This window comes from Pelophylax lessonae (assembly GCF_965119305.1).
Source record: "Pelophylax lessonae genome assembly, chromosome: 10".
NCBI lineage: Eukaryota > Metazoa > Chordata > Amphibia > Anura > Ranidae > Pelophylax > Pelophylax lessonae.
In genome coordinates this window covers 96,450,657-96,476,308 of record NC_138777.1, presented here as the reverse complement: position 1 = coordinate 96,476,308, position 25,652 = coordinate 96,450,657, and the positions used below count along the sequence as shown (strand labels likewise).

The 25,652-nt window shown below is 50.3% G+C and overlaps 1 pseudogene across 1 annotated transcript in view; it reads left to right on the top strand.

The window, feature by feature from the left end:
* The window catches only part of LOC309565973, a 46,091-nt pseudogene extending 26,028 nt beyond the window's left edge, over positions 1-20,063 (top strand). The window contains exon 2 of the transcript in view: positions 19,471-20,063. The product of the transcript in view is annotated as an uncharacterized misc_RNA (transcript). The remainder of the gene's footprint in view (positions 1-19,470) is intronic.
* The last annotated feature ends 5,589 nt before the right edge of the window (positions 20,064-25,652 follow it).

Sequence of the window (25,652 nt, the reverse complement as noted above, 5' to 3'; positions counted from 1 at the left end):
CGTCCCAAGGAGGGGCCCATGTCCACCCCAAAACTCTCCAGGGGGAAAGGGGGGACTGCTATTCACCATACCAGGAACCAGACGGGCACCTCTCCAGACAGAGGCCCTCTCCATTGAAATGGGGGGCTGTCAGCCAGCAGGAACACTGCAACTCGGGCCAATAGCCAGTCATATGTGACCTTTGCGAGGCGTTTCATTCGCAGGCCAGCCCCCGTCCAGTGGGGCTATGTTGCGGCCAACCTAGCACAGAGCTGAGCCACCCATAACAGGGTGACACCAAGCTAACCAGCCACCCACCACAGACTTTTCCTGCAAGCCAGCAAACCATAACAGGGTGACACCAAGCCAGCCACTCACCACACCACGGTGTTCCTGCAAGCCAGCCACCCATAACAGGGTGACACCAAGCCAGCCAGCTACCCACCACAGACTGTTCCTGCAAGCCAGCCGCCCATAACAGGGTGACACCAAGCCAGCCACCCACCACACCACAGTGTTTCTGCAAGCCAGCCACCCGAGACAGGGTGACACCAAGGCAGCCAGCCAGCCAGTGCCACCACAGTGTTCCTGCAAACCAGCCACCCAGAACAGGGTGACACCAAGCCAGCCACCACTGTGTTCCGGCAAGCAAGCCACCCAAAACAGGGTGACACCAAGCCACGCACACTGCCAGGCGTCAGCCACCAACGCACAACAGGGTGTCAGCAAGCAACCCACACTGCCAGGCATCAGCCACCAACCCACAACAGGGTGCCAGCAACCACCCACACTGCCAGGCATCAGCTACCAACCCACAGCAGGTTGCCAGCAAGCAACCCACACTGCCAGGCATCAGCCACCAACCCACAACAGGGTGCCAGCAACCACCCACGCTGCCAGGCGTCAGCCACCAACCCACAACAGGGTGCCAACAACCACCCACACTGCCAGGTGTCAGCCACGAACTCACAACAGGGTGCCAGCAACAACCCACACTGCCAGGCGTCAGCCACCAACCCACAACAGGGTGCCAGCAACAACCCACACTGCTAGGCATCAGCCACCAACCCACAACAGGGTGCCAGCAAGCAGCCCACACTGCCAGGCGTCAGCCACCAACCCACAACAGCGGTTGATGTCCATACTTGAGCCAAGGTACACACTGAAGAGTGAGAAGTATTTTCGAAACCAAAATGATGGCAAAGCTTCACCAAAAGGTCGTTGATAATGTAAAGGCTATGCTGCAACCAGAGAATGCTGGCAACTCACTCTCATTCACGACGGACTGCTGATCATAAACAGAGTCAGAGTCCCTAATCATTCTTACATGCCGCTTCATTGACAGCGGGTGGACAAAAAGGCAATTGGTGTTGAATACAAAAGTGATGCAAGGATCCCACACTGAGTACAGTAGAGAAATGTTTCTAGGCATGCTTGAAGAATGGGGAATCAACAAAGACCGAGTGATGCTAGCGCAACATAGAGACAGTGGAGCAAACATGCGGAAAGGAATGAGGCTTGCTGATATGTCTGAGTCAGACCTCTATGTCATGGCACACAACACCCTCCAACTTTCAAATGATGATCTGTCAAGCCAAAGAGCTTTGATTGATATATGTTTTGAGAAGCATGAAGAGATTAAAAATGTTGTGCTTGCAAGTCTTTTGAATCGTCGATACAATAACCATGCTTTCTCTTCTGATGACGTATTGGCTAAGGCGAAACAATGGCTGACAGAAGATATTCAACAGGAGGTGCAGGAGGTTCCTGACGAAAAGATAAGTCCAGAACACTATTTTTATGAAGAGCAGCATGCTGCAAAAACAGACAAATGTCCAAAAATACGTCAACGAACAGAAGAGAATCTTCTTCATCGTGGTCGAATTTATCAGGACATTTTCAGTGTTTTATTGGGGCCTCATGCAGAGGATTCAATTTCTTCTGAATCTGCAACTATGAGCCTGGATGATGAACTTCATCTCTATTTGAAAGAAGCAGTAGTTGACAGAAGAAGTCATCCTCTTCAGTGGTGGAGAGAAAATGAGGCACGCTACAAAAGACTTGCTTCCCATGCTAGAAGATAGCTCTCTCTCTCTCTCTCTCTCTCTCTACTCCTCTGTCCTCCACTCCTCCTGAGCATGTTTATGAAGTGGCAGCATTGTATGAACAAAACAGAAGACCTTCAACAGGTGACCATGGACATGCTGAACTGTTCTGCTTTCTGCATTATAATATTGTTCTACTTAACTGGGAGTATTGAAAAGAATAGTGTCCACTCAAATCCCCTGTGTAGCTGTTGCCTAGCTTTTTTTCTAGCAGTTTTGTACTGACTGCAGTAAATCATTGCAGTGAGTGCACTACTGCAGCAGTAGTCCCCTGACTCCAGTCCAACTCCAATCCACTGTCGTGCTTCGTGCTGTTGTCTAGCTTTTTTTCTAGCAGTTTTGCACTGTCTGCAGAAATTGCAGTGAGTGCCCTACTGCAGAGGTAGTCCACTGACTCCAATCCAATCCTCTGTCTAACTGTTGCCTAGCTTTTTTTTCTAGCAGTTTAGCACTGACTGCAGTAGTTGCAGTGAGTGCCCTACTGCAGAGGTAGTCCACTGAGTGACTCCAATCCAATCCACTGAGCAGCTGTTGCCTAGCTTTTTTTCTAGCAGTTTTGCACTGACTGCTGTAGTTGCAGTGAGTGCCTTACTGCAGAGGTAGTCCTCCACTGACTCCAGTCCAATGATCCACTGTGACATGTGTAGCTGTTGCCTTGCTCTTTTTCTAGCAGTTATGCACTGACTGCTGTAGTTGCAGTGAGTGCCCTACTGCAGAGGTAATCCACTGAGTGACTCCAATCCAACCAACTGTCTAGCTGTTGCTTAGCTTTTTTTTCTAGCAGTTTTGCACTGACTGCTGAAGTTGCAGTTAGTGCCCTACTGCAGAGGTAGTCCACTGAGTGACTCCAATCCAATGTCTAGCTGTTGCCTAGCTTTTTTTTCTAACAGTTTTGCACTGACTGCTGTAGTTGTAGTGAGTGCCTTACTGCAGAGGTAGTCCTCCACTGACTCCAGTCCAATGATCCACTGTGACATGTTTGTGTAGCTGTTGCCTTGCTCTTTTTCTAGCAGTTTTGCACTGACTGCAGTAGTTGCAGTGAGTGCCTTACAGAGGTAGTCCTCCACTGACTCCAGTCCAATCCACTGTGTATGTATGTGTATTGTGTAACTGTTGTTGCCTAGCTTTTTTTCTAGCAGTTTTGCACTGACTGCTGCAGTTGCAGTGAGTGCCATACTGCAGAGGTTGTCCACTGACTCCAGTCCAATCCACGGTGTGTGTAGCTGTTGCCTAGCTTTTTTTCAACTACACTGCAGAGTGCATGAGCATCATGGGAAATGTAGTTCCAAAACATCTGGGGTGCCAAGGTTCGCCATCACTGATCTAGGTGATTCTCGGAATCATTGACATCAAACGACCTGGACAAGGCATCAGCACGAACATTTTTGGCACCAGGACGAAAAGTAATGTTGAAATTGAACCGGGCGAAAAAAAGAGCCCAGTGAGCTTGTCGTGGGTTTCAAGCGTTTTGCAGATTGTAAATATTGCAATATTTTATGATCAGTAGATGGTGATGCAATGGGGGGAACCCTCGCCATTCTTGAAAAGCTAGTTTAATAGGCAGTAGCTCGCGGTCCCCAATGGTATAGTTTTTTTATGCATCTGAAAACTTCTTGGAAAAGAATGCGCAAGGCTGAGGCTTGCCCTCCTGAGCTTGCAATAGAACACCACCGACTCCTACTGAAGAGGCATCAACCTCCATAGAAAAGGGTTTCGTAATGTCCGGACGTAGGAGAATAGGGGCAGGGAGGAAGGCTGCCTTGAGTTTGTGGAAAGCATCAATGGCTGCAGGGGACCAGGACCTGACATTGACACTCTTATGGGTAAGAGATGTAATAGGAGCCACCACAGTGGAATAGTTATGAATGAATTGTCAATAATAATTGGTGAAGTTTAAAAAGCGTTGGGTGGCTTTAAGACCAGAGGGCAGAGGCCATCCAGAGATGGCCCAAAGTTTGGCTGGATCCATGAGGAGACCCTGACACGTGATTATGTAGCCCAGGAATGGAACTTGTGTTTGTTCAAATAGGCACTTCTCCAACTTGGCATAGAGACAATTGTCCCGCATTCGCTGCAGAACAGCTTTCACATGGAGATGATGGGTGTGTAAATCTGGAGAGAAAATAGAATATCATCCAAGTAGACAATAACACAGACATATAAAAAGTCCCGGAAGATCTCATTAACAAAGTTTTGGAAGACAGCTGGGGCATTACATAGGCCAAAGGGCATCACAAGATATTCATAATGTCCGTCCCTGGTGTTAAAGGCAGTCTTCCACTCATCTCCTTCACGGATTCTTTTTTTTTTTCCAAAAGGATTCTTATTAAATTATAGGCCCCTCTAAGATCCAATTTAGTGAAAACATGAGAACCCCAAAGTCTGTCAAAGAGTTCCGAAATTAAAGGGAGAGGGTATCAATTTTTCACGGTGATGGTGTTAAGGCATGGACAGAGTGAACCGTCTTTTTTTTTTTCCACAAAGAAAAACCCGGCTACGGCAGGTGAGTTGGATTTCCTGATGTAGCACCCTACAAGGTAGGTGATAGGCAAAGTATAGTGGGCCTTGGCTGCCTAACAGCAGGGCCATGATTTTCAGCTGGACTGTCGTGTCTCCCAGGTGTGGCTATTGAGACTGGGGAGTCTCCCCACTGGCTGCATGAGAGAGTTCTCATTGGGCAGTGGAGGAAACCCAATCAGTGGCACATTCAGGCCTGTATCTACCCCAGAAAGGCAGATTCTGCCGCACAGGATTCTGGGAGTGGGTATAAGTTTGAGGGGAGCGCATGACGCAGCATCTTTGGCGGGAAGCAGAGTCCCAGGAGGGAGAGTACGGCTGTCTCTCCTCCTGTCAGGAAGAATCAGGTGTCCCGGGTGGCTTGCCTGAGGGGACGGAGTGAGCTGAGCTGAGCTGCAGAGAGGATCCTATGTGCCGAGGACCAGCAGAGCAGAGGGGGTCCAGTTTCAGGAAAGCATTCCCAGTTTGTGAGTACTGTAAACTGTCCTTGGGGTCTGCCTAGCAGAGGGGACCACTCCGGTGAAGGTCCAAGGGATCCAGGAGCCAGCTAGCGGTAAAGGGGGTGCTCCAAAGGAAATTTATGATGCTTGGCACCTTACTCCTGAGCTCAAAAGCAAAGCTCCCAGACTACTCCTGTTACGGGACTCATACCTGGCATCCCCAATAGCTAGACCTTGCTGCCCTCTACGACCGGGGTGGTCGACATAGCACTGCAAACAAAAACACAAAGAAAGGGTGCACCAGCCTAGTGCATTATCCTCAGTAAGGCCTCTGAGGAAGAGGCAATGTCTCGAAACGCGTTAGCCAACATACAAAACTAAGACTGTGGACTCTATAATCATGGACTTCTGGAACCGTTGCTGGTTTACATCACCTGTTTGTGAATAGACACCTTTTAATTTGTTATAAATAAAAGCCTTACTGAGGATAATGCACTAGGCTGGTGCGCCCTTTCTTTGTGTTTTTGTTTGCAGCGGTAAAGGGGGTGCCAGAGTTGACCCTGAAGTTCCGAGGGGGTGCCTAGTGAGAGGACCCTGAAGTTCCGAGGGGGTGCCTAGTGAGAGGACCCTGAAGTGTAAAGGGGGCGCCAGTGGTTGGGCCCTGAAGAGTTAAAGTGTACAGCGTGCAGTGTACAGTGTTGAGATTTGCAGCAGCACAAGCAGTTACAAAGAGCTACCTCAGTCAGTGAAGGGCTGGAGGGAGCTGTTTACAGGACTTTTGAGCTAACCAGAGTGTCAAGAGTCAAGTCTCAGATAGTCCAGGACTTTTTGAGCTAACCAGAGTCTCAAAAGTCAAGTTTTAACACAAGTTCAGCAAGTCAGTATTTTTCAAGCGCCAGCAAGCGTTGGTCAGCATCCAGCTGGCATCAAGACAGCGCTAACAGGCATTTTTCTGCAATGTGTCCCAGTTGTACCTAGTTGAGCCAGAGGAGTATCCCACTCATTCCCTTCTCCCATCCCCATTATCAAATAAACAAAATAAACCAAAGATGCCAGAATGGTCATTGTCTCCAATATCACACTTAGGTATTCAGCTTTAAATGGGCTGAAGGTGTCACCGGTAACAAGAACCCACATGAGGCTCAATGCCTGGAAAACCTGCTACATTTGGGGGCTCGTCCGAGATTTTGCCATTGCTTACTGGCCCAGTTGCCCCTGGCAACAGCAGAAGAAAAAGTCAGAAAAGTCAATTTTTGTGCCCAGAACTGTTGTTCAAGTACCAAGCCAAGTGTGAGGCTGGATCTGCGGGAGGCAGGAAGAGTGGGATGAAGCTAGAAGTGCACATGGAAGGTTGCTCACGGCAATGCAAGTGTTCAAGCAAAGTCTGCAAAATGATGAGAACCTTTGATATGGACTATGATATGTACTCTGCTCTCAGATATGAGGACAGAGGGAAAAAAATGTGAAAGTGCATGAATACTGCAACTGCTTAACAGGAAGAGGACCCAGTGAGGACGGAGAAGATGGCGTCAGGGGTCCCAGTGGGGGAAGAGAAGAGGACGCCGGTGGTCCCAGTGGGGACGGTGAAGATGGAGGCGGGGGGCATGGGAAGAGAGGTGCCAGGGGCTGGGTGTATGTGCATGCTATATGGACTGATGTTGACCATGCGACCGACAGCGGGACCTTTATTCTGTATAGTGGATGCACGGATACTGTGGGGATCGTAGTCGGCCATGCCAGGAGGGGCAGTGGGGCTAGCCTCGGAGACAGTATGGAAGATGTAAATTGCACATGTATGGCTAGGAAGAGAACTATCGACCCTGCGACCGTCAGTGGGATATTACTCATGCCAAGCAAGAGGAACAGCTGGCTTTAGTGAAGGAAGGCGCAGTTATGGCCCTGGTGCAATTGAGGAGAGTGGATGCATGTCTGGCAGGTGACATGATCCGCTTAGCAGCCACTTCCCTGTGGGCTAAAGTAAGAGAGCATGGCAGGGGAAGAGTTACAGCACCGCGCGGGAAAGCGCAATACATGCAGACCTGCTTAACAGGAGGAGTCATCACCCAATATGGCGAAAGGGTGGAGAAAGCGGGAACTTTCAGCCAATCAGAAGTGACCAAGGGAGCCCTATTAATACCCCCTCCTTCGGGTGTGGCTGTGAGGGAGACACGTGTAGGAGAGAGAAATATGACTTTTGTGAGAGAGCCGAAGAGTGTGACCGCTATTGCTGCCACCATGGGTGAAGACTCTGCTAGGCAGACACTGGAGCAGATCCACCAGCCCAATCCATCCCTGGTATGGGACACAGGTACCCGGATGGTGTCTGAAGGCGGACTTGCGCTGTGTACTGGAGGCAGCTGGGAATTCCTAGGAGCGGTATGTCCTCAGTGTGCCACTGTAACGTTAAAGATGCAAGCATGGGTTCAGTGTGGGCAGTGTGGCTAGTGTATCTGCTGCTCCGGGCAGACCCAAAAAGTTGTATGTTGCTTGGGAGTCAGGCCTCACTCAGGAGGTGACCGGGACTGAATCCAAGTTCCTCCCTGGAGGCAGACGGGGCATGTTGCGATTGATGATGCACCTGGAGGCCATGCCAGCAGCCAGTGTGCCTTCAGTGGTTGTAAGGGATGGCTCGGTCGCAGAGCTCCCTAGGGAGAGGATGCATGCCAGCACTGGTGGCCGGAGGATGCATCTGCCACTGCAGTAGTGGCCGGATCCGCTCCTATTGATGAAACCCATTTGCGGGTTTTCCTGAATGTTTTCCGACATGGCTTGTGTTTCTGGGATAGAAAGAGGGTAGACATGGCCTCGGGGAGAAGAGGTTCCTGGTAACAGATCAATGGAACAGTCATAGTCTCTGTGAGGAGGAAGGCGGTCGGCGGACTTTTGCACAAAACATCATGGAAGGACTGGTATTGGGAAGGCAAAATGGGAGCTGTGGAGGTTTCAGCCAGAGGGAGGGAAAGAGATTGTAGTACCTTGGACACACATTGTTCATGACACTGAGGCCCCCCAAGCCAATACTTGTCCAGAGTTCCAATCCAGATGCGGTGACTGTTTCTGCAACCACGGGAGGCAGAGAATGATGGGACTGGAGGATTTAGGCAGAATTAGGAAAGAAGTTTCCTCACCATGCAAACGCCAATATGTAACGCAACAGGAGGGGTTTGAAACCGGATTGTGCCAACTGGCAAGCAGGAGCCATCTACTGCGGTCATGGAGAGGGGTATAGTCAGGGCAACAAAGGGAATGCCCAACTTCGAGGCCAAGGATTGCTCAATGAAGCTTCCGGCTGCTCCAGACTCCACATATGCAGAGAGTTGATAGGCATTTTGAGCCCAGTGGATAGACACCGGTAAGCAACCAGAAACTGGTCTGAGTGGGATTTAAATAGGGAGATACATGGGAGACTGGACAGGAAGTAGCAGGAAGGAAGGAAGGTATAACCTAAGACTGAGAATGTAGAGTGTCACCACAATTGTATCTCAATCACCCAGCACTTAGGAAAAAACTTACAAACAATAAATAAATCAATAAATCATTTGCAAAGAATGCATGTAAATCTCAAAACGGTAAAACTGATACCTTATGAATAAAATATGTAAAAAAGATGTATGTAACTCCTTCTATAGAATGTAACTCCGCATGAAGAGTCAGACACATAAGCAGCGCAGTGTAGGTGAGTCCACAGTGTATTAATATAGTCTAAAGGATGGGATGACAATCCACCATGAAGTGTGGTAAAATCATGCGCCTTCACCGCACCATGTGCCCCCTCCTTTGGTATTGCTCACTCACCAAATAATATGAATACTATGCCTTTGAACAACACTTTACCCAAGTCTCACAAGGATATCTCGATCAGCCACACACCTTGATAATCAGCACAGGCAGAAGATGGAGCAGTGTATATAAGAAAATAGAGGGCTCATAGGACAGTATGTATGGTCAAGTACTTTATTGAATCCCCCCCCTTTCCCAATCACAATACACTCACAATGTTTAAAATCCAAAAGCACAGTATGAATCCACAAAACAGAAGTGACTAAACCTGGCGCCGGCTAAGCCGCCGGAGTCTCACCGTCCCCGCTCGTCAGCGTGTCTGGAAAATTCCGAAGCCGCTCGGCGTCTGGTGTTCACGGTGACCGCATGCTCACGCCCTGACGCATTACGTCATCAACAGACTTCTACGGAGGGCATTGTGAGTGTATTGTGATTGGGAAATTTAGACTAATAAATAGACTAGATAGACTAATAAATAGACTAATAATCTAAATCTAGACTAGTACTATGCCTGGCTGCCAGTGCCAGGCCAGCCTATTTGCAGAAGAAATCCTGATTTGAATTAAATTGTTGCTGCCAGTGCCAGCCTATTTGCAGAAGAAATCCTTATTTCTTTGAATAAAATTGTTGCTGCCAGTGCCAGCCCAGCCTATCTGCAAAATAAATCCCTAAGTAGAAGTCACTCCTCTCTCCAGTCCTCCACTTACCTTGGGTGTGCTGTGCGATGTGGCTGCAGAGTGTTCCCTCTGGACATAGTGCAAACATGATACAGGAGATGGTCAGAGACTAAGGACATGATACAGGAGATGGTCAGAGACTGAGGACATGATACATGAGATGTCAGAGACTGAGGACATGATACAGGAGATGGTCAGAGACTGAGGACATGATACAGGAGATGGTCAGAGACTAAGGACATGATACAGGAGATGGTCAGAGACTGAGGACATGATACAGGAGATGGTCAGAGAATGAGGACATGATACAGGAGATGGTCAGAGACTGCGGACATGATACAAGAGATGGTCCACGGCCCACCGGGAATATGCCCGGTCTGCCCGATGGCCAGTCCGGGCCTGGTCAGCGTAGAGATGGTATTGGAAGCCGCGGGAGGCTATCAACTGACCCAGAGAGGAGGTGTAGATTGAAAATAGGAGGAGTCCAAGAACAGAGCCTTGAGGGACCCCAACAGAGAAGGGAAGAGGAGAGGAGGAAGTAGAATTGTGCATAACGCTAAAGGTGCGGTTGGATAAGTAGGAAGATAACCAGTGAAGAACAGTCACGGAGACCAAAGGCATGGAGTTTTTTTGAGGAGGAGGGAATGGTCAACCATATCAAAGGCAGCAGAAAGGTCCAGAAGTAGGAGTAAAGAATAGTGTCCATTGGTTTTGGCCGTTAGTAGATCATTTGTCAGTTTTAGGAGAGCAGTTTCAGTGGAGTGTTGAGGCCGAAATCCAGACTGAATGGGATCAAGGAGGCTATTCACGGCAAGGTGGTCGCACAGTCGGTTGTAGACTAGACGTTCGAGGAGTTTTGATGAAAAGGGGAGCAAGGAAATAGGGCGTAGGTTGTTAAGATCGGTTGGGCCAGTGAAGGCTTTTTAAGTATGGGGCTGACTAGCGCATGCTTTGGAGAGTTGGGGAAGATGCCAGAAGAGAAGGAGAGATTGAAGATGTGGGTTAGAGAGCGTAGACTAGGGCCAGAAGGTAAACGTAGCATATATAAAAATGTAAACATATATTTCTCAAAATATATATATATACACAGTAGTATTCAAAATTATTCAACCCCCCCCCCCCCCCCCCCAATGCTGTAAAGGGTTTTAGGGAATTTAGTGTACATTTGTAATTGTATTCAGAATGAAATCCTACAAGGACTTCTTAAAGAACCATATGCAACTAAAATGACATCAATTGGTTTTGTAATACAGTAATAAATGTTTCTTTTGTGAATTCTTCATTGACACAATTATTCAACCCCTTAAAGACTACCACTCTGAAGAACAGAGGTTCATTGAAGTGTTTTCAATCAGGTATTGAAAACACCTGTGGATGTCAGGGAGCAGCAATAAAGCCTAATAAGCACCAATTAGGCAGCTTTAAAATGACTGTGATACTCAGCTCCTTCTAGACATTTACTGGTGTGGTTACAAACATGGTGAAGTCAAGAGAATGATCCAGGAAGACAAGAGAAGAGGTGATTACTCTTCACAGGAAGGGCAATAGCTATAAGAAGATTGCAAAGATGTTAAACATACCAAGAGACACCATAGGAAGCATCATTTGCAAATTCAAAGGCAAAGGGCACTGTTGAAACGCTACCTGGTCGTGGCAGAAAGAAGATGCTGACTTCCACTGCTGTGCACTACCTGAAGCGTAGAGTGGAGAAAAGTCCCCGTGTGACTGCTAAGGAACTGAGAAAAGATTTGTCAGATGTGGGTACTGAAGTTTCTGCTCAGACAATACGGCGCACACTGCGTAACGAAGGCCTTCATGCCAGAACTCCCAGGCGCACCCCCTTGCTGTCTCCAAAGAATAAGAAGAGTCGACTGCAGTATGCCAAAAGTCATGTGGACAATCCACAGAAGTTTTGGGATAGTGTTCTGTGGACTGATGAAACAAAATTAGAACTGTTTGGGCCCATGGATCAATGCTATGTTTGGAGAAGGAAGAACAAGGCCTATGAAGAAAAGAACACCTTGCCTACTGTGAAGCATGGCGGGGGGTCAATCATGCTTTGGGGCGGTTTTGCTTCTGCAGGTACAGGGAAGCTTCAGCGTGTGCAAGGTACCATGAATTCTCTTCAGTACCAGGAGATATTGGGTGACAATGTGATGCAGTCCGTCACAAACCTGAGGCTTGGGAGACGTTGGACCTTTCAACAGAACAATGATCCCAAGCATACCTCCAAGTCTACTAGAGCATGGTTGCAGATTAAAGGCTGGAACATTTTGGAGTGGCCATCACAGTCACCAGACTTAAATCCGATTGAGAACCTCTGGTGGGACTTAAATAAAGCAGTTGCAGTGCACAAGCCTAAGAATGTGACTGAACTGGAGGCTTTTGCCCATGACGAATGGGCGAAGATACCCGTAGATCGCTGCAAGACACTTGTGTCAAGCTATGCTTCACGTTTAAAAGCTGTTATAACTGTAAAAGGATGTTGTACTAAGTACTAAGATTGAATGTCACTTGGGGGTTGAATAAAACTGATAATGATGTGAGCACAGAAAAGACATTTGTGGTTATTTCATTATAAATGTTATGTTATATTTGTCTGACCTACACGTGCCTCTTTGATTTAATTGTAAGCAGGATGACTGAATGATCAAAATCAATGTCAAACTGGCCAAAACAATCAATTTCAGTGGGGGTTGAATAATTTTGAATAGAACTGTAAAAGCACTATTATACAGACAGATATTTGGTGTAAAAAGGGAGCATCATTCACTGCGTTTTTGTTTCCAACCGGTTTTGCCAAAATGGCTTCTTCAGGGAAGTGCATGAAGAATTTTCCAAGAATTTTTACTAATGAGCAAATAAGAAATACAATGAATACTGAATACTGAGAAAGCAGCATATAAATACATACAAACAAAATAAAATAAACTGCAGTTGATCAATCATGTAAAGATTTAGAGGTGTCTCCATACCTATGGTGGCGTAGAGCTCTAGAGACTATTGAATGATGAAGGTAAGCCTGTCACAGGGGACCCATGCACCAGCCGGACTGAGGGGCCCATATACCAGGTCTCCAGCAGAGGAGGTAGAAGGTCTCAATAAACTAAGGGTTAAACCTGCATTTACTATGGCAACGTGTCAAATTAAGGCCCTCAACTGCTTATACCAAATCTACTCTCAAAGCTGTCACACTATGGTGTCTCTGGTTTTTCTTACAAATGCCCAAAAATGGAGATCAAGGAGAACCTGCAACCAATATTGGATAGCCTTCAAAAGTCAGTATTTCACTTGGTCATTTATTCTTTAACAGTCCCTCAATGTACATCAGTCAGAATGACCAGACTTCACTGAACCTTCAAGAGTTGCCAGTCTATACAGGGAAAGGAAATTATATAGAAAAATAATATAAAAAATAATAATTCATTCCCAACCTGGGTACCCCATAAATACAACATAGGTGATTGGTGCGCTTTTCAGTGTGAAACATGAAATATTCAAACTCTAGTTTCTAAACCACAATGATCAAAAGAAATTATTGTCTTGAAAACTCATAAGATGATGTGTTAAATCAAAACAATTATATTTCACAGTGTTAAATTAAACAGAAATAATCAACAATACAAATGTGTAAAAAATCCACATGTGAAAAATTATTATATTGTCCTTCAAAATTGTGTGATAAAGAAACAAAAAATAGGTGAAAAGTCCAATGATAAATCAATAAAGTGATGAGTAGTTGAATGGTCCCTCCACCTGGTGAAATGCCTCCTTGCCCGGCGGAAAATAAGGTAAGTGCCTTAAATATATTCCTGTGATGGTGACATGTATCTATCCATATGAACACCTTCAAACGTGCACGATCCCCCAGGTGCAAAAGGGAGGCCCGGAGCAGGAGCGGAGAGATAGCATAGGGCCAGCATGACTAAGTGGACAGGGGAGTGTAGGGGTTAAGTCAGGAAACAAGTTAGCAGTGGTCATGAGGGGAGCCTAGGTTGTTTAGCTAGCTCAGGGGGAGGTGGGGCTGGCAGGCAGGAAGAGGTGGGATCTGCTGGGGGGCGCCAAAATCCCCTCACTCGGCAGTAGAAGCGTCCAGGGTGAGGTTGTGTCCCCCTTGCCTCCCTCCCTCCGTGCCTGGGGCCCTCCGGCTGTTTGCCTCTGCCGTGCCTGGCTGTCCGTCCCTTCCACTGGGCTGCTCTCGGGCTGTCTCTCCCCCCCCCTTCCTATCCCCTCCGGTGTCGGCGGCGCTGTGCTGCGCTGCCAGTCTCCCCTCTCCTCTCACTCCTCCCCCCCCCGCTCTTCCTCCACGTGGAAGCTCTGGTCAGTGCAAGGGTTGCGGTGGACTCGGTCTCCCGCTCCCCCGCCCCCCCCGCAGGCTATACCCGCGCCCGCTCTTTAGACACGTGGGCAGCTCCTTCCTGTTTAGGAGCAGTGGTGAACGCTGACTCCAGCCCCCCCCCTCCCTCGCAGGCTATACCCGCGCCAGCACTCCCTCCACGTGTGGGGCTCCCGGGCTTCCTATAGTGCGGCTGTGCACTCGCCCGCCCCCCCCGGGCTCCCCTCCCGGCCGGCCAGCTTCCTCCTCCAGTTACTTTAGTCCTCCGGGCGGCGGGGCAGGCGGTCCGGCCCCCCCCCCCTCCTGCATGCTCACTACCCGGCTGCATGGCTCCTCTCCCTCCTGCTGTGTCCCTCTGCCATCCAGCCAGCCCCCGCAGCTTCACCCCCCCTGCTTTCAGCTGGCCTACTCCTGCCTGCTGTCCCCTGCTTCTCCCCTCTAGAATGGCCGATCTGGATGGATTACTCTCCCGCCTCCGCACCGCGGCCGCGGTGCATGGGGCGGCCTGGGTCCAGGCTCAGGTCGCGGCGGTCCTGGGCGAACAGAGCCCGGCCGTGGTGGCGGGGGGGGGGGCGGGACTCCACTGGCGCTCGGAGAACCAGGCCTCCGGAGCGTTTCTCCCCGGACTCCCCCCCGTGCTGTGAAATCACTTAGGAGCCCCAATAGGGACCCTCCAGGCCCGCTGGCTAAGCGTGCCACTGCTTCGGCCGGCGGCGCGGCTGGGAGGAATCCTCAGCAGCAGCGGAGCTCGAGGGGTGGGAGGGGTAGGCGTGCCTCAGTTTCCCCTCCCCCTGAGCGGCAGTCGGGCAGAACTGCGGACTCCTCCCCGGAGGTTATTGGCGTTGGGGAGGAGTCTCGGCGGGGGAGGAGCAGTGATGCGGCTGCCGGGCCCTCCGGTGCCTTGGCCGGCAGCCCCCATAGGTTCCAGAGACCCTCTAGGCCCAGGGCTTCAGATCGGCGGGGAGGCACGGGTCGTGCCACAGCGGGCGCTCCAGGCTCGGGGCGTGCTGCCGGAACATCAGCTGGAGGCGGGACCGGTGTGCGAGGAGCCGAAGGACGACCGCACGGTTCGCGGGCATCCGGGGGCAGGCCCCCCGCACGGCCCTCCGATGAGGCATCCCCACCTGCGATGGATCGGTCAGAAGGCGAGCTGTCGGTTTCGGACGAGGAGGCGACTGTGAGCGGCCCAGCTGAGAGGGCTTCCGGAGCAGCGGCTGGCGGGACCACCCCTGGGCAGCCCGGTGAGTGTGAGAATTCTGTGTCTGTCTGAGATTCTTTACGCGAACTGTTGGGTTTAGGTGGGGGCGGCGCGTTGGGGTCGCGGTTGCCTGCTAGGGGGGGGGGGGTTAGCTGCCCAGTTGGTGGGCGGTACGCCTGCTGCTGTGGGGCCGGATGGGGCGTTAGTTTCCTTGCTGTCGGGTCTGCGGGAGCTGGTCGGGCGCTTCGACACGCAGGGGGGTGCTAGCCCCTCGCCAGCAGCTGCGTGGGTCCTGCCCGCTTCTGGAGGGGTGACGGCGGGGCTTGCGCCGGCGCCTGGGGTTCAGGGGGCGGTTGGTGTGCAGGCCGCGGCGGTTGAGCCGTCGCCTGCGGCCGCTTCCTCATCGGTGGGGGACGCTGCAGGGGGGTAGGAAAAGGGGGCTGCAGTTGGAGACAGTGCTAAGAAGGGGGACACGGTCCGGTTGGACGACTCGGCGAGGTGCGAAGTCTACGTTTGCTTCGAGGGACCGTTGGGTGCGCATCTGAAGGCGGAGGTCAGGGAGAAGATTGTCAAGGGTGAGTACGTGGAAATCTTTACTCTGTTGCCGCTGGAGAAATTTAACTTGGATAGGCTCAAGCCGGAGGAGAACAAGAAGGAGGATGAGGAGAAGCGGCGGTATAGGTTAATCCCTCGCACTTTCGCTAACTGGTTGCAGGCGTTCGCGATTCTGGCTAGTGTGATTGGGGAGAAGAACCCCGAACATTGTTCGGCTCTCTTCTGTTACTTGGATGCTATTGGTGAGGTTTACACGGGGTACGGCGTGGCTGCGGCATGATGAACAGTTCCGTCAGCGGAAGGCCTTTCGGCAGTCGCTGCGTTGGGACCACAAAGACATTAGCCTCTGGATGCGGCTTATGTCGTCGGCACGGGCCCCCCAGCAGTTTTTTCCAGGGGGGGGCGGCGGTTCTTCTACCCCTGGGCAGTCGGTCACAAAGTGGCGGGGTTGCTGTTGGCAATTCAACGAGGGTTCCTGTAAGTTTGGGGGGTCCTGTCGCTACAAGCACGAATGCTCGGGTTGCGGGGGTGCCCATCCGTTGTCCCGCTGTTTCAAACGGGGTAAGGGACGCTCCGGGGAGCCTGGTCAAAAAAGGGACGACGCCGGTGATATTGGAAAAGATGCTGCCTTTTCTAAGTAGATACCCTGATAGGGCAGCGGCTCAACTAGAGGCCGGTTTTTCGGAGGGTTTTCGTATTCCCTGCTCCATGACTACCATTCCCCCTCATGTGCGGAATTTGCGGTCCGCACTGCAGCATACTGCGGTGGTGTCCGACAAGCTAGCGAAGGAGGTGGCGTTGGGTCGGATGGGTGGCCCGTTTCCCGATCCAAATTTGGTGGTTTCTCCGCTGGGGGTGGTGCCCGAAAAGGAGGTCAATAAGTTTCGTCTCATTCACCGTCTCTCTTTCCCGAAGGGGGGGTCGGTGAATGATGCGATTGATTCAGCTGCCTGCGCAGTGGCTTAAACGCCTTTCGATGCGGCAGTGTTTTGGGTTCGGCGCTATGGGCGGGGGGCGCTCATGGCAAAGGTGGATATTGAAGCCGCCTTTAGGCTGCTTCCGGTGCACCCGGATAGTTTTCATCTGTTGGGTTGCCGGTGGCAGGGGGCTTATTATGTAGACCGTTGCCTCCCTATGGGTTGTTCCATTTCTTGCGCATTGTTTGAGACGTTCAGCTCTTTTGTGGAGTGGGTGGTACGGGACGTGTCTGGGACGAATTCCCTCATTCATTATTTGGATGATTTCCTTTGCGTGGGTCCGCCTTCCTCCAACGTGTGTGCCGTGCTTCTTGCTACGTTGCAGCACATTGCAGTGCAGTTTGGGATCCCGCTGGCACTGGAAAAAACGGAGGGCCCTACCACGATGCTGAGCTTCTTGGGCATTGTGGTAGATTCCGACGCTATGGAATGTCGCTTGCCGGAGCTTTCACAAAATCCAGCTTCGCTGCTTGCAGTCGTTGTTGGGCAAGCTGAACTTTGCGTGCCGGATTTTGCCAATGGGTCGGGTTTTTTGTAGGAGGCTGTCGGCGGCCATGGCGGGAGTAACATCGCCCGCGCACTTTATCCGCCTCAACAGGGACCATAGGGAGGACCTGCGACTGTGGCACAGTTTCTTGGTCGACTACAATGGGAGGGCTTTATGGATGTCGGGGCCGGTCAGCAATTTTGACCTGGAGCTGTACACGGACGCGGCGGGTTCCACTGGGTATGGGGCTTTCTATCGGGGGCGGTGGAGCGCGGCGCCTTGGCCTGCGTCATGGTCGGAGGCAGGCCTCCTTCGGAACATGGAGGAGAGGAGAGATTGGCGCAAACAGATGGTCAGAACTGTATACAGTTTCTATGCATAGAGCAAGGTATGGCAAGGTGGGCTTCGGTACACAAAGTCCGGTGTGGCTTGCTAAACACTTCGATGGCTGCCTCCAGTGAAGGGTGAAGTAACCCTGTATGACCCAAAACAAGAAGAGAGAAGACTGGGCGCCGATCTAAGTGTAGCAATAAAACATTTTATTAGCAATAGCAGGAGTACTACTCACAGGAGTACGTTAAAAACAGGCATCTCAATGGTGGGTGTGCAGAGTTCGTCCGGGGGGTCCTCCAAAAGTCCTGTTGGAGCTGGTGCTGCGAGGGATAAGCTGTGGTCTCCTGGTGCGGGACGCGCTGATCGCTCTGTGTTGATCCGGCAGCGTGAGTTCGTAGGATGGAGGGCCGTGGTGTCACTTCCTGGTCGACCTGAAGAAGGAGCGCATGCTCCGCAACGCGTCGCCGTTCAAGCACGCAGAGTCGACCAGGAAGTGACACCACGGCCCTCCATCCTACGGACTCACGCTGCCGGATCAACACAGAGCGATCAGCGCGTCCCGCACCAGGAGACCGCAGCTTATCCCTCGCAGCACCAGCTCCAACAGGACTTTTGGAGGACCCCCCGGACGAACTCTGCACACCCACCATTGAGATGCCTGTTTTTAACGTACTCCTGTGAGTAGTACTCCTGCTATTGCTAATAAAATGTTTTATTGCTACACTTAGATCGGCGCCCGGTCTTCTCTCTTCTTCTTCTCCTTCGGAACATGGTACTTTTGGAACTGTTTCCGGTGGTGCTCGCCATGGAGATTTGGGGGGACGCATTCCGGGATTTGAGGATTCGTCTGCACTGCGATAACATGGCAGTGGTACAGGTGATTAACCGCTCCTCGGCTTCCTCGCAGCAGGTGGTTCGGCTGCTGCGGCAATTGGTGTTGCGTTGCCTTAAATTGAACATTTTTCTTTATGCTGTGCACATTCCGGGGGTGGTCAACACGGTGGCTGACGCCTTGTCTCGCTTTCAGTGGGAACGGTTTCGAGAGCTGGCACCGGAGGCGGAGCGACAAGGGGTCCCGTGTCCCGATTGGCTGTGGAAGATTGCCTTGGGGTCCTCGCCGGCTGGATTCAACGGTCTGTGAGTGAGGCTACGTGGTCGGCATATTCCAAAGTATGGCTCGAGTGGTGGGAGGTTCTGCGTTTGGCTGAGCTGGACAGCGGGGATCCGGCGGTTCGGTGGGTGGTTCTTTACTTTCTGGCGCGACAGTTTGAGAAGGGTGGGTCGGCGTCTGCCGTGGCTCGCAAGTTGGCCGGCCTGGCCTTCTTGTTTAAGTTGCGGGGTAGTCACGATTTTACGAAGGACTTCGTTGTTCGGCAAGCTCTGAAGGGGTATGGGCGGGCCCATCGCCGTAAGGACGGTAGGCGCCCTGTATCCTTTCCCCTCCTGCTGGATATTTCCGCCACATTGGGTGCGCTGTGTTTTTCTGATTATGGGGTCCTCCTTTATCGGGCGGCGTTCTGCCTGGCGTTTTTTGGGGCCTTTCGGATTGGGGAATTGGTGAGCCCCTCTAAGGGAGTGTCGGGGGGCCTGTCGGCGCAGGATGTGTCCTGCCGGGGGGAGGAAGTTCACATTTTGCTCCGTCGGTCAGAAACGGGTCAGTTGGGTAGAGGCGTGAGGGTCCGTTTGTTTGCAATGCCGGCATCGCCTTTGTGCCCTGTTAGCGCTGCTCGTGCTTTTTTGGCCATACGGCCGCAGGTGGGTGGCTCGTTTTTGGTGCATGCTGATGGGGCTTCCTTGTCCCGATATCAATTCATCGGGGTGTTCCGTAAGTGTTTGAGTGTCCTGGGTTTGGATGCGAAATGCTATGCCTCACACTCCTTCCGCATTGGGGCGGCCACGGAGGCCGCCCGATGGGGGTTGGATGAGGATGAAGCGCATTGGTAGGTGGGATTCGAAGAGGTTTTCGTTGTATGTTCGTCCTCATCTGTTGTGATTGTCGTGGGGGATTTGTTCTGTGCGTCTGTGTTTGTACAAGGAACCTGCAGGGGGGTTGCTGTTATTTTGCCTTTTGTTTTGTTTCTTTCAGGTGAACCGTGCCTCGTCTGGATATTGGGACACTCCTATGTGTTTTGGGGTGCCAGGCGAGCAGATGTCCGTCCCGGTGGTAGACAGCTAGGTTTTACCAGACAGGAAGCCTGCGTCCGCTGGCTGGGGGTGCCGGGTATGATATGGAGCAGAGTGGTGCCGGAGGTTTATAAATTTGCTCGGTGGGACAGGCATCCGGATGTGCTGGTGCTTCATGTGGGGGGTAATGATCTGGCGGTCAGGTCCATGCGGGAACTTATACGGGACATAAAAGTGGATTTCCTGCGTCTCCGTGTGTCCTTCCCGGACCTGATCATTGTCTGGTCTGACATTATCGCCCGTACTTCCTGGCATTTGGCCAGGTCGGTGGAGCGTGTCAACAGGGCCCGCATATAGGTTAACAAGGCGGTGGGGAAATTTGTCTGTCGCAATGGGGGCGTGGTCGTTAGGCACCTGGAGTTGGAGGTTGAGACCTGGAGGTACTTGTGGGGCGATGGGGTGCACCTAAATGCTGTGGGTACTGACTTGTGGGCTCTGGGGTTGCAGGACGGTATACAGAGGGCGTTGGGGGTGTGGAGGGGCACTCAAGGGTAAGGCTTCACCCTTGGCGTGCGGTGGCGTCTTTTTGTTGGTCTTTGCTGGCAGGTGCAAGAACCTTTAAGGCAAGATAATGGTTCGGGACCCACTGGTGGTAGGTTCCCTCTGGTGCGTTCCAGTTGAGGTCAGTTGACTGGAAGGAAACATGGGTACACTGCGGGTAGAGTGTTGTCTCAGAGCTGGAGTTTTGCGGCTGGAGGCCTATTATGTTTAAGTGGGCCCGCAGTGTAGTATTTATCTGAACATTAAAATGGGGGGGCCTCAAAGACCAACAAAAGCTTTAACTGTTTTTGACGTTTCTGTTTTAAGGAATGTTTTTTTCCTTTATGTTAATTTATGTTAATTTAATTTGAAATTGGTTAATAAAAGGGCTGCTATGGCCAAGTTTATTCCACTTACGGTGTCGTCTCGATTATTGTTATAAGGTAAAGGTAAAAGGGTGCAAGTGGGTGGTGGGTTGGCCGTTCAGCCAGGTTTTATAATGACATCTGTTCTACGCTAGTCAAGGGAGGCCCGGAGCTGGAGCGGAGAGATAGCATAGGGCCAGCATGACTAAGTGGACAGGGGAGTGTAGGGGTTAAGTCAGGAAACAAGTTAGCAGTGGTCATGGGGGGAGCCTAGGTTGTTTAGCTAGCTAAGGGGGAGGTGGGGCTGGCAGGCAGGAAGAGGTGGGATCTGCTGGGGGGACGCCAAAATCCCCTCACTCGGCAGTAGAAGCGTCCCTCCCTCCCTCCCGCCCTATTGTTTAACCTCTATTTGTTGGATCCTAGGTGGGGGTTTTGTTCTTTTCCTTTGTTTTTTGACAGGTTTGCCTGGGATGTCGTGGCAGCTGTGGCGTCTTTTTGTTGGTCTTTGCTGGCAGGTGCAAGAACCTTTAAGGCAAGATAATGGTTTGGGACCCACTGGTGGTAGGTTCCCTCTGGTGCGTTCCAGTTGAGGTCAGTTGACTGGAAGGAAACATGGGTACACTGCGGGTAGAGTGTTGTCTCAGAGCTGGAGTTTTGCGGCTGGAGGCCTATTATGTTTAAGTGGGCCCGCAGTGTAGTATTTATCTGAACATTAAAATGGGGGGGCCTCAAAGACCAACAAAAGCTTTAACTGTTTTTGACGTTTCTGTTTTAAGGAATGTTTTTTTCCTTTATGTTAATTTAATTTGAAATTGGTTAATAAAAGGGCTGCTATGGCCAATTTTATTCCACTTACGGTGTCGTCTCGATTATTGGGATAAGGTAAAGGTAAAAGGGTGCAAGTGGGTGGTGGGTTGGCCGTTCAGCCAGGTTTTATAATGACATCTGTTCTACGCTAGTCAAGCAATATAAGCCTCTTACCAAATGAAAACGGAAAAACAGCCTTTCAATCAGCAGATTGAAACTGCAGGCACTCTTCCTGTCTCCTTAGATTGGAATGGATGGCTCACACTGTGATTCGGCAAGGTGCATAAAAAATATGGGAAACTGCAGATGAGATCCTGAAGGTTATGGTAAGTGTGTTGTGATCCAAAGGACCACACCCGCTGATAGTCAGAGGCCGCAGGCCTGAAGGCGAGGGTCCCCACCCAAAATGGATCTCCCACAGAGGGAATATAGGAGCTCTTAGTATATAAAAAGGTAGAAAAACGCACAAACCCCCCCCCCCCCCCCCCCAAAAAAAAACGCACAAAAAATGAAATGGTCCAGCCGAGTGCGCCAGAAGTAAAGAGGTATCTTAATATCAGTCTTTAGAGAAAGGACTTGGGTATATAATGAGGCAAAACTGTACTGCAACTGACTATATATGTTGAAAAACCAAAAAGGAGATTTTATTTTTCCCATAGACTTATCCACTGATATAAATTCAGGCAGAAAAGCACATAAGGTCCAATTCCTTCTACATAGCAAAGATACCTTTACTAGAGATGTATAATGGTCTGGCACGCTCCCAGCGTATCTTTCTTACTATTACTTCTTTATGCATATTACTTCTTGATGTAGGATCAGTGGGAGGAGCCACTTCGCCTGGTGGGGAAGTCGGTATTTGAATTACCTGGAAATGTCAAATGCCAGCGGTAGATGGAGATCTGATACATAGGAGACAATGAGAAGAGTAGGTAGTTGGAAGTTGACCGACATATCCTAATCCTGTCCATGTGCAGAGAGGTAAGTGGCATTCCCACCCCCTGCATTTGGAACAATTTTTCTGCTATCTGCCCTTTACCAACCCAATTCTGGTAAGAAGCAAACCTGTGAGGTGGTGGGAAACCTTCACATCCCATTTGTATCACGATTGTCGTCACTTTTCACATTTGGACTTTTTTATTGCGTGTGACAATTGCATAATTTTGTTTTAAGTAATATTCTTTCAAGGAATATTTATTCACTCTATTTTATTTTTTGTAATCATCACAATTGTTTAATAAGGTCCAGTTTTGGTATCACATAACACTTGTTCATGATGGTAACAATTTAGAGCACCAGACTTTTTTCAACTCCTGTACAATTTCCGCAGTCTCCGACAACTCCTGTACAATGTCCACAGTCTCTGATCTTCTCCTGTATTATTTCCAAAGTCTCTGACCATCTCCTGTACTATGTCTACAGTGTCTGATCATCTCCTGTACTATGTCTACAGTCTCTGACCATCTCCTGTACTATGTCTGCAGTCTGACCATCTCTTGTATCATGTCCGCAGTCTCTGAAAGTCTCTTGTATCATGTCCACAGTCTCTTGTATCATGTCCGCAGTCTCTGAAAGTCTCTTGTATCATGTCCGCAGTCTCTGAAAGTCTCTTGTATCATGTCCGCAGTCTCTGAAAGTCTCTTGTATCATGTCCGCAGTCTCTGAAAGTCTCTTGTATCATGTCCGCAGTCTCTGAAAGTCTCTTGTATCATGTCCGCAGTCTCTGAAAGTCTCTTGTATCATGTCTGCAGTCTCTGAAAGTCTCGTGTATCATGTCCGCAGTCTCTGAAAGTCTCTTGTATCATGTCCGCAGTCTCGTGTATCATGTCCGCAGTCTCTGAAAGTCTCTTGTATCATGTCCGCAGTCTCTGAAAGTCTCTTGTATCATGTCCGCAGTCTCTGAAAGTCTCTTGTATCATGTCCGCAGTCTCTGAAAGTCTCTTGTATCATGTCCGCAGTCTCTTGTATCATGTCCGCAGTCTCTGAAAGTCTCTTGTATCATGTCCGCAGTCTCTGAAAGTCTCTTGTATCATGTCCGCAGTCTCTGAAAGTCTCTTGTATCATGTCCGCAGTCTCGTGTATCATGTCCGCAGTCTCTGAAAGTCTCTTGTATCATGTCCGCAGTCTCGTGTATCATGTCCGCAGTCTCTGAAAGTCTCTTGTATCATGTCCGCAGTCTCGTGTATCATGTCCGCAGTCTCTGAAAGTCTCTTGTATCATGTCCGCAGTCTCTGAAAGTCTCTTGTGTCATGTCCGCAGTCTCTGAAAGTCTCTTGTGTCATGTCCGCAGTCTCTGAAAGTCTCTTGTATCATGACCACAGTCTCTTTTATCATGTCCGCAGTCTCTGAAAGTCTCTTGTATCATGTCCGCAGTCTCTGAAAGTCTCTTGTATCATGTCCGCAGTCTCTTGTATCATGTCCGCAGTCTCTTGTATCATGTCCGCAGTCTCTTGTATCATGTCCGCAGTCTCTGAAAGTCTCTTGTATCATGTCCGCAGTCTCTTGTATCATGTCCGCAGTCTCTTGTATCATGTCCGCAGTCTCTGAAAGTCTCTTGTATCATGTCCGCAGTCTCTGAAAGTCTCTTGTATCATGTCCGCAGTCTCTGAAAGTCTCTTGTATCATGTCCGCAGTCTCTGAAAGTCTCTTGTATCATGTCTGCAGTCTCGTGTATCATGTCCGCAGTCTCTGAAAGTCTCTTGTATCATGTCCGCAGTCTCGTGTATCATGTCCGCAGTCTCTGAAAGTCTCTTGTATCATGTCCGCAGTCTCTTGTATCATGTCCGCAGTCTCTGAAAGTCTCTTGTGTCATGTCCGCAGTCTCTGAAAGTCTCTTGTGTCATGTCCGCAGTCTCTGACCGTCTCTTGTATCATGTCCGCAGTCTCTTGTATCATTGTCTGTAGTCTCTGACCATCTCCTGTATTATTTCCACAGTCTCTGACCATCTCCTTTATCATGTCTGTAGTCTCTGACAATCTCTTGCATGTGGGAGGAATTTTGCCCTTTCCTTACCCCTACACTGAGTTACACACCCCTGTCTCCTGCACTCTGTTTTGTACTCCTGATTTTTTTTTTTTATACATTACATACTCCTGGGCCCTGCGTTCTGTGCATTATGTACTCCTGGACCATGCTCTCTGTGTGTATCATGTACTCCTAAACCTGGCACTGGCTACAGCCCTCTGTGCATTACATTCATCTAAATCTTGAACCCATTGCATTACACACCCTGGACCCCTGCAGCCTGCACTATGTATCCTAAACCCGTCAGTGGCTGCAGCACTTCCCAACCCCTGTGCTCTGCTTTACACACAATACTGTACATTATATACTTCTCACCAAAGTCTTCATTGTCTCAACAGTTGCTGGTTGCTATGCAGTCCCTGACTATTTTATTGAATTTTTTCTTTAAGGTAGGCTCAGACAAGACAATCAAAGCATATTTTATAGGTACAAGGAAGCCTGGGTTTTGTTTAAACATATCCCTTAAGCTCCTCCCACAATTTACCGCAACCTAGCATGCCGCAGGTCTTTTCACTCCTCCAGTGTCCCTCATTCTGAAGTTCAAATGTTGGGAGGTATGATTAAGCGGTGACAGCAGGCTTTTTCTCGCTCAGTCCACCAGAGAACAGGTAGCGAGCTGCGGGCTGTCAGTTTATCTTCCCCCCCTCTTTTCTCCTGTCAGCAGTGCAGGAGAAGAGAGAGCGGCTCTCATCTGATTGCCGTCTAGCCTACAGTCTTTTTCCCTTCCCATTGGCCACCGCTCAGGGCCAATCAGAAGTGAATAGGGGGGCATCATGGGACATGTAGTCCCAGAAGATATGCAGCCCCATTTGTAGTCCACAGGGAGCAGACAACAGCCCCCAGCATGCACTCTGCTAGGGGGAGAGATTGAAGACTGGAGGGAGTGTGTGTGCTACACCATAAAGAGAGGACTGTGCTGGGGGAAGTCAGAGAGCCCCACTGCCCAGCACCACCGGCGAGAGGGCCATGCTGCTGCCCAGCACCACCAGAGAGAGAAAGACTCATTGCCAGGGTACAGACGGGCTACACTACTGAACAAAGTCAGCCTGGTCAACCCAGAGGGAGCGAACGTCTAACTGGGTCTGGCAGGATGGCCTGTCAGCCATTATCCGTTACTGCTCCTAGGGACTGAGCCATTAGGAAGTGCCTAACCTGCTATCCTCTGGGCCTTATTGACCGTCGCAACCTGCTACAAAAAAACTCCCAACGCTGAGCTGCTGCCCGGCCCGAATATAGGGGGGGGGGGGGGGGGGAGTGTGACACCATGTTTTACCGCACCAGGTGACACCGACCCTAGTGACGCCACTGCCTATAGGGCAGTCCCAGGGGGTATACTCCCACTTCCAGGTATAGGTCTTCAGTTTTGTAACAAGCAGTGTCAGAAGAACATAAAACCTAACTCAATAG